General features: G+C 38.9%; 1 pseudogene; it reads left to right on the plus strand.

The window, feature by feature from the left end:
- The first annotated feature begins 1,514 nt into the window (after positions 1 to 1,514).
- LOC149139738 (zerumbone synthase-like) lies at positions 1,515 to 7,405 on the plus strand (annotated as a pseudogene).
- Positions 7,406 to 9,691: the final 2,286 nt, after the last annotated feature.

Below are 9,691 nucleotides of genomic sequence, written 5' to 3' on the forward strand. Positions count from 1 at the left end.
CAAGCGGAAAAGTGGAAAACCTGATAAAACTTGAGCTAAACCCAAAGTGAGTGAGTACCGTCTGATGGAAGAAATCAACGATCATCACATGGTGGAAGAGCGCAGAAGTTAATTCATGAGAGAAGTGGTTTCACAATAGAAGGTGGTATTTCGGGCGAGGTCACAAGTGGTAAGTGGTAATTCAGGTTGGGCACCCGATTCCACTTAGCAGCAGACAAGTAGCAGCGAGGAGGAGAGAGGAAGTCGCTTTATCAGGCGATTAACCCTTGTGCACGTTGCTCACCCGAAATTGTTGTGGAGAGTTGGATCTACTAAGTGTAGATCAACAATGGAGGATCTTCAAGTGACTTTTGGATTGGGAAAGGAGATTGACAGTTGCATTGGAATTGGATCGACAGTCTAGAAGTGATCGGTGGCCGCATTTGACAAGGGGTGATGGGCTAGCAAACAGTGGAATGTTGAAGCGCTGATGAAGCCGATTGGTGATCAGAGTTCAGAGGAGTTAGGATGACCATCAAGCTAAATAGGGGACAATTTCTGTTAAAAAAAAACTTAAATGATGGAATGGATAAAGTCCCTCGAAGTCTTAATTAAATGTAATCTACCATATGCATGTATGCATATAGAGAGTTTAGGGGTTGGTTGATTGATTGTGGGAGGAAGTCGTGCGGTCTTAAACGATCCACGGCTATTGTAATATCTTATAAAAAGAGAGTTTGTGTGTGTGAAAGGGAGATATAGAGATAGACAGTAATAGATAGAGAGTGATAGAAGAAGATTTGTAAGCCGAGAGTAATCAAAATGTAGTTGAGAGGGAACTTGTGCCTAAGGCTGAAATGCCTTAGAATGTAATTATGTTGTGTATAATAGAAAAGTGTGTGTTCATTGTGAAATTGTGCATTGTGTGTATTATTAGAGATAGTCTGAATGTTCTGTGTTGCTAGATTGTTGATCAATCATTGATCACTGAAAGGATAGATGGTGATCCAAAGATGTCGAGTGACTGTTATATATGTGGAGTTATCATGTGTTTAAAACAGAGTATGGAAAGAACCCTGGATGAGGTGTAAATCCATCAAAATAAGTGAAAACAAGTCAAAGGGGAAACAGACAGAGAGTGCATGAGATCCGTTGGATCTCATAGATTGACGGTCATCGCATGGTGAAAGAGTGCAGAAGATAATCGGCGAAGAGCGGGTTTTAAACAGTGGAAATGGTATTTTGGGCGGCCTCAAACCCATAAGTGGTATTGAAGGGTGAGCACCGATTCCACTCATCAAGTGACACATAGCAGCGAGGAGGAGAGAGGAAACCGCTTTATTGGGTAGTTAATCCCCGTGCTTGTTGTCTACTAGAAATCATTGTGAACCATCAAATCCTCTGAGTGCAGATCGATGGTGGAGGATTGTCACGCAAGTTGATTGATCAGGCTAAGCGACAAATGTCGAATCAACACCAGAGCGATGGTCGTGATTTAATCGTAGAGGTGAAGGGCTGGTGGACAGCGTGATGGAATGTCGATTAAGCGATGCGCTGATAGCCGTTGGATCGGAGGAAGAAAATTGGATGGTGGAGATCAGGCCAATCAGAGATCGGATATCGATGAATGGAGAGCACAACAGGAAGGCGATGGACTTGGAGTGAAGACCTGATAATATTTATATATGCGGGTCTATAATTTTTGAGTTTCGGCTAAGTGTTCAGGTGTTTTTTTTTCTGTGTTCTCGTGTTATTCTAATATGTTGTGTGGTCCTGAATTTAAAGGCTTTAAGCCTCAATAACGGTTCCGATAGGTTTGTGGGCCATAACCCACAAGCCTCAAGATCGAAATTTGTGAATGAAAGGGATTTTGGCTTACCCCAAAATCACCTTTCATCAAGTGGTATCAGAGCAGGGGAAGGTTAAGGGAAAGTTTTCCTACGAGAAGGAAGAAAGAGTGCAAGCAAAAGGAGAAGAGGTATAGTTGATGAAGCTGGAGATTTTATGGTCTTACTATTGTGCAGAGAACGACAACAGAAGGTGAGAAGACTTGCAACAAGCCTAAGGCAAGGAGTGCTTAATTGGATCCAAATAAGAGAGACCTAGAAGGATGCCAAAAAGACTAAGCTCAGGAGAAAGCTTGGTGAGGTATCGTGTAGCAAAGGAAGACTGTTACTATAGAGGTTTGGTTGTATCTCACAGAATATCATAAAGGCAGTTCCACTGAGAAGTGGGTAGAATTGCTAACGACAAGGAGAAGCATATGATGAGGAGGTCATAAATTTTTGTGCCTCGGGAGTCTGATGTAGGAGCATCTGGCACTCTTCATTAAAAGAAGGAATCCAAAGTGGAGCAAGGAGGACGTGGACCATCAAGCTAAACATGAGACAATTTCTATTAAAACAAAGCTTAAATGATGGAATGGATAGTCTCTCGAAGACTTAATTAAATGTAATCTGCCATATGCATGTATGCGTATAGAGAGTTTAGGGGTTTGTTGAGTGATTGTGGGAGGAAATTGTGCAGTCTTAAATGATCCACAACTATTGTAATCTCTTATAAAAAGAGAGTTTGTGTGTGTGAGAGGGAGATATAGAGATAGAGAGTAATAGATAGAGAGTGATAGAGGAAGATTTATAAGCTGAGAGTAATCAAAATGTAGTCAAGAGGGAACTTGTGCCTAAGGCTGAAATGCCTTATAATGTAATTATGCTGTGTATAATAGAAAAGTGTGTGTTTAGTGTGAAATTGTGCAATGTGTGTATTATTAGAGATAGTTTGAATGTTCTTTGTTGCTAGATTGTTGATCGATCATTGATCACTAAAAGGATCGATGACAATCCAAAGATATCGAGTGATTGTTATATATGTGGAGTTATCATGTTTTTAAAACAGAGTATGGCAAGCACCCTGGATGAGGCGTAAATCCATCAAAATAAGCGAAAACAGGTCAAAGGGGAAACAGACAAAGAGTGCATGAGATCTGTTGGATCTCATAGATCGACGGTCATCACATGGTGAAAGAGCACAGAAGATAATCGGCGAAGAGTGGGTTTTAAATAGTGGAAGTGGTATTTTGGGAGGCCTCAAACCCATAAGTGGTATTGAAGGGTTAGCACTGATTCCATTCATCAAGCGACACGTAGTAGCGAGGAGGAGAGACAAAACCGCTTTATCGAGGGGTTAATCCCCGTGCTTGTTGTCTACCCGAAATCATTGTGAACCGTCAAATCCTTTGAGTGAAGATTGATGATGGAGGATTGTCAGGCAAGTTGATTGATCAGGCTAAGCGATAACCGTCGGGTCAAAACCAGGTCGACGATTGTGATTTAATCACAGAGGTGAAGGGCTAGCGGACAACGTGATGGAATGTCGATTAAGCGATGCACCAATAGCCGTTGGATTGAAGAAAGAATTGGATGGTGGATATAAAGCTGATCAGAGATTGAAGATCAATGAATGGAGAGCACAGCAGGAAGGTGGTGGACCAGGAGTGCAGACCCGACAATATTTATATATGTGGGTCTGTAATTTTTGAGATCCAGCTAAGCGTTCAGGCATGTTTTTTACTGTGTTCCCGTGTTATTCCGATATGTTGTGCGTTCCCAAGTTTAAATGCTTTAGGCCTCAATAATGCTTCCGATAGGTTTGTGGGCCATAACCCACAGGCCTCAGGATCGAAATTTGTAAATGAAAGGGATTTTTCCTTACCCCAAAATAACCTTTCATCACAACTTGCTCACACCTTTCATCAACCAAATCATTGATGACTATGCATGGCATGAGGTCCTTTCCTTCATGGACAGATTCTCAACCCAATTCATATCCGCTTTGGAGATCAACATACAACCACTTTTACTAGTCTGTGGCAAAATTTTTCCTATAAGGTCATCCCATTTGGCCTAAAGAATGTTGTGGCCACTTTTCAAAGTTGAATGTCATATTATTTCCATGACCTAGCTCATAGTATCGTTGTGTATCTCAAGAATCTCACCACTTGTTCCAAGCTTTGGTTGCAATACATTGATGATTTCCATACCATCTTCCTATGATGTCGCGAGTATAACAATCATCTTAATCCTCTAAAATGTGTCGTTTTCATTCCTATTGGCCAGATTTTGGGCTTCATTATGTCCAAAGATGGCATCTGCAATGACCCTTTCAAAGTTCAAGCTATTCTTGAACTTCTTCCTCCTCACAACCTTCACTAGTTGCAGAGCCTTCAAGCAAAAGCCAACGTTTTACGTAGATTCATCCATCACCTTACCATTTTCTTCTAGGTTGATAGAAATACACCATGCACGATGGGTTTTTAAATATTAAAACCTGCTTTCACCTTAGGAAATAATTTAGTGAACCATTTTCTTAAATTATTGCTCATTAAAATCTGAAAACCCCATGAGAATAACTAAATAAATCATTATTTATTTAATATTCCATAATTATCCTTCATTTCTCTCATGACATAATTATTAGATCATTATTTAGTAATGATTTCTAATTCATATTTGACTTTATCCCCATAAAGTAATTAATAAATCATTTTTATTTATTTATTAATTACTTTGGCCACTTTCAAAATAAAGATATTTGATCATTTAAAATAATCTTTCCCTCTCTAAAATATAATAAAATATTCCTAATGAATAGATCTTGATTTAGTCCAACCTTTTTTATTATTATTCTAAATGTAGATCTATCCTAATATTTTATTATACATAGATGGGTTTTCTCCTCATTCTTCGCTATGAACACACTCATCATCCTCATTATTGTCCTGTGAGATTTGAGCTGCCATTTTTAGTTCAAGCCACCACCACTTGCTTTTTCCTATTGCATACATTCTAAAAGAGAGAACTGAAGCTATAACGGAAGCACGGGGTATCAAACGAACCATCCCGTGAAGGGGGATTTGTAGATCCAAGTCTACATATTGTCCTCATGAGGTGTATTCAATTCAGTTTAATAATAATATAAATTTCTTCTATTTCCATTGGTTTTTTGACATAATATTTCTTTCAATATGTTCTTTGGTATTTGCACACTATCTTTTTTTATAGGTTTTCTAAATAATGTTTTACAGGTCTGAAGCATACTACCAGCCATTTTTTGTGTTAGGTTATTTTTCACCAATGGCTTAAGGGAAGGATTTTCGTAGGCTTGCTAGAAAACTTCATACTAACAATTCAACCACTACAAAATAGATTGATTTTAGAAACTATCACTCAATTGTTTGTAAAATTCGTGATTCTTTAGTGCAACTATATTGCTAGAAAACACTTTAATACCATGATTACTTGCATATCCTACAATATCAAATTTTTCCAAACTCAAAATATTATGGCCTTTTCACCAAATATAAAATGAGAGAATTGAAATCTTTCTCAAATATTCAATCTCTACCACGTGTCATTTTTATGTCGGAAATATAACTAGTTTTATTTTAAATTTTATTGAAATATATACCCTTCACTTATTTTAATTTTGACATTGTAATTTCCTAAGAAGAAATCTCTGTTTTTAATCAGTCCGATGGTAATTTTTGATACTCGAGAGGCTATTAAATAAGCAATGCTGGAAAACATTCCGAATGTTGATATTATTTATATTAATCTGAGTTTAAATATATTCTTGGGTATTTAATATGATCCGTTGGCCTCTTTTTGCCCAAGTTTTCAGATCAATCACATGCCTTCCAATGTCAATTGTTCAAGACTCTCTGCTTGAACTAGCTGTAATTTTTTCTCCAATTCACCCTATCAACAATCCTGTTTAATACAAGCATTAATAACTCCACAATGCATCTCATTTACCTCTTTTTAGAGATTATCTCTACATCCTGTTACACTCAAACGATGGCACCTTTTAAGGAAAATGGTTTAAGGTAATCCAACTAATTCAGTTCTGGGCTATCATGGCTGAGCCACCACCTTCCCTAAAACCTCTAAAAAGGAACAAAAATCAAGAGCCATGCCTGAGAAAAATAGGAAACTCTGGAGTGAGAGAAAGACTCACAAAAATCAGAAACAAAAAGAAGAAAGATGATAACCCTCACACAGATCCTATTCAGCGGATTTTCTTTGCAAACTTCAGTTACCCAATATCTTGTTCAGCTACCTCCAAACCCCAATGAAAATCCTATAAAATTCTAGAAGGGACTACTTCCTTTGATAATGAACCCACATTAACCATTTCAAGGAGAATGACTAGCATAAGGAGCTTAAGTTTTTTTTTTCCATAATCAAAATCTAGCTTCATTTGAAGACCTTGAAAATGGATTTCCCGCAACATTACTCTCTACAACCAGTGTACCCATGCGTTATTTTATATTTCCTAACGAAGTCTCGCTAAGCCACTGATCTGATCTGATAAAGATTTTGGTCAATGATTTTTGAATGCAGATTGAACGGCAAGGTTGCAATAGTAACGGGCGGGGCAATGGGTATAGGAGAAGCCATTGTTCGGCTCTTCACAAAGCACGGAGCCAAAGTCATAATCGCAGACATTGCAGACGAAGCTGGGAGCAAGCTGGCCGATTCTCTTTCCCTGCGGCCACTTACGTGCACTGCGATGTGAGCAAAGAAGAAGACGTGAGCGCAGCGGTGGATTTGGCCATGGAGAAGCACGGGCAGCTCGATATCATGTATAACAACGCAGGAACAATCGTTGCAGGTAAAAGCGTAGCAGAGTATGATATGGAGCAATTCGATCGAGTGATGAATGTAAACGTGAAAGGAGTGATGCACGGCATTAAGCACGCCGCCCGCGTGATGATCCCGCGGAAGAAGGGGTGCATCATCTCTACCGGTAGCGTTGCAAGTATAGTAGGAGGATCTGCCCCATACTCATACACGGCCTCCAAACATGCAGTGATAGGGCTCACTAAAAACGGCGCAGCTGAGCTGGGCAAATACGGGATCCGCGTCACGTTGTGTCTCCTTATGGATTGGCCACGCCTCTTTCAGTTCAGTACTTGAACGAAGGCGATGCCACCTCATCTGCTACAGAAATGGATACTCTTAAGGTGGCTGTGGAAGCCTTCTGCAGCAGTGTCGCCAACTTAGAGGGGCGATTCTTACAGTGGAGGATGTTGCGGAGGCGGGTCTGTACTTGGCGAGCGATGAGGCTAAATATGTTAGCGGGCATAACCTTGTCGTTGATGGCGGAATCACAGTTGTTAATCACTCGTGGAGAACCTATCGCTGATACTTTAATTTATTTGTCAATAAGGTTAGCTGAGAGAGAAGCTACCGCTAATGCTTCGTTGGTATTTGTCAATAAAGTTAGCGACGGTCGTAGTCCTGAAAGATAAATAATGCCGGTTCTGCTGGCTGTAGATTGTAATGGTGGATTCCTTTTCTAGGATTTTGTTGGATTTTTGCATCAGGTTGCTGACCTTTTTCTGCCTTTTAGGTTTTTAATTTTATCGGGATGTGTGATTCCTCCGTCTCTTTTAAAATAAATATATTTTCTAAATAAAAAATAATATTTACTATAATAAAAAAATTAAATAATTTGATTATTTTAACTATAGATGTGAGACCCCAATTATTTGGCTGAACTCTCTGCTCGCACTTTTTACCATAAAAGTATAGCTGATATCAAATTAAGTTATATAACTAGGGTCTGAATGATGGTCTTGTCACTAAGTGGGTATAGGTACACGATGAGGTTTGTTTATGCCGACTTCCTTATCCAGGCCAACATTGGAGGTGACAAGACCAGCATTGAGATCCTAACTTTTTGGGCGAAACGAAGGTGAGAAATGTGGAATTGCTCGAGGGTGTTACTATTACCAGATCTGAGAACGTTAAGGATGAACTGATTTTGGAGGGATATGGCATCGAACTTGTATTTTGATTTGCTGCTTTGATTAATTAGAAATGTGATGGGAAGAAGAATTATTTTCTGAAGTTAATTAGAAATTTGATGTCCGAAAGGTTGAATTGCTATAGGGTGTTACTATTAGTGGATCTGAGAATGTTAGCGATGAAGTGATTTTGGAGGGAAGTGGTATTGAAATTGTATCTTGATTTACTTTTTTGATTAATTAGAAATGTGATGGGAAGAAGAATTTCTGTAGTTAATTAGAAATGTGATGTGAAGAAGAAGAATTTTCTGAATTTTTTTGGATGGTATGTATGTGAGTGGCTAATTAGAAATGCGATGTGAAGAAGAAGAATATTTTAAAGTTTTTGGATGGTATTTATGTGAGTGAGAAAGTCAATATTGATGTTTGAAGGTTTATCGTCATTAGACAACAAAATTTCTACATCACTTTTAGAGATGTGGAGTAGCATATTTGTTTAACCTAGCAAAGTGAGCTTTATTGTTCAGGGTACCTTTGAATGGTGCATCTAAAGGTAATTCGGGGCCGATAAGATATGGGGAATAATTCTGAACCATATTGGGTTGCCCCTCTGCATCCAATTAGGCATGACTGGTATTAGTAGAAAAATGTTGCAGAATCAATGGGTCTTTGTATGGGTTTAGAATATATCCATGTGCAACGCTTCTCTAAGCTTTTGGTGAAGGCTACCTATACCCCAAAATCTCTAGAATGGTACCCACATTCACAAGGTTTCTTCAAGCTAGAAATTGGAATCCCTCTAGGAACATGTCTCCTCTATTATCTCTTATATTCCTTCTCTAATTCCTCGGAATGCTTAGAGAATTGGGAAAAAAATTGTAGACTTGTTATTTGGAATCCTCTCCACAACTCGCATCAACTTGGAACCTCCTACACGATTCTCCTACAAAGGTTTCTTGTTAGTAATTATCTCAAAAGGATTTTCTAGCCCTGAATGGGGTGACTAATGAGGCAAAGGGGGGGGGAATAGTCATATGCTACTACCCCACCAAGAAAATGAGTCAGGGTATATGGCAACCTACCCCTAATGATGTTAAATGTAGTTTCAGATGAGTTGCAAAGGAAATTAACTATGATGGGAAGGAGAGAGTGACAAACTGTGGTTGGGCGAAATGATCGACTTATTCATGTGATGTTAGAGGTGGGTATTACCTTGCCTAGTATGTTAAATTCGTGGCAAACGAATGTTGGCCCCCTAGATGCAAGCAGTAAAAGCATGTGGTGGAGGAAGAGCTAGTCTTGTTGGTGACAATGATGAACCGTTTGGGAGCTGTTATAGAGAAATCTAGTGTCCACTTGGAGCTGCTAGTCCCACTAAGACTGTAGTTATCTTAGAAACAACAAACTAAAACTACTTTCGTTTTCCTTTATGAGAAGTAGATAAGTAGGGAATGAAGGACACCAACCTCAGTCTTGCACTTGGTTCCTTGCTCGATTCCTTGCCCTTCTGATAGATCCTTGCTGCTTCTCCTTCATCTACCAGCTTTCAAAGAGCACCTATGGAATCAAAGCAATATAATACTATCGAAGAAGAACAGAGATCTACAATCATATAACAATATTGAACCAGATATATATTAACCACACAAATGCATATATCATCAAACACACAAGAATGTGGAGGAAAACTTGAATAGTTTATTAATATCACATAGCAAAGAGGATTACAACCAATTGTTCTGACCCAGCATCATCCTCCAGCATGAAATCCATTCTTTCACCTCATGAAAAGCTTAGATCACCAAACACTATGATATTTCACCAAGAAACCAACAACACTTCCTTACAAGATACAAATTCCAGCTCCGTATCTCTGGGATAAGGGATCCATATATAGATGAT

This window comes from Pinus tabuliformis, chromosome X, assembly GCF_031772625.1.
Source record: "Pinus tabuliformis cultivar Carrire ecotype Pingquan chromosome X, CPIR1, whole genome shotgun sequence".
In the NCBI taxonomy this organism is placed as follows: domain Eukaryota; kingdom Viridiplantae; phylum Streptophyta; class Pinopsida; order Pinales; family Pinaceae; genus Pinus; species Pinus tabuliformis.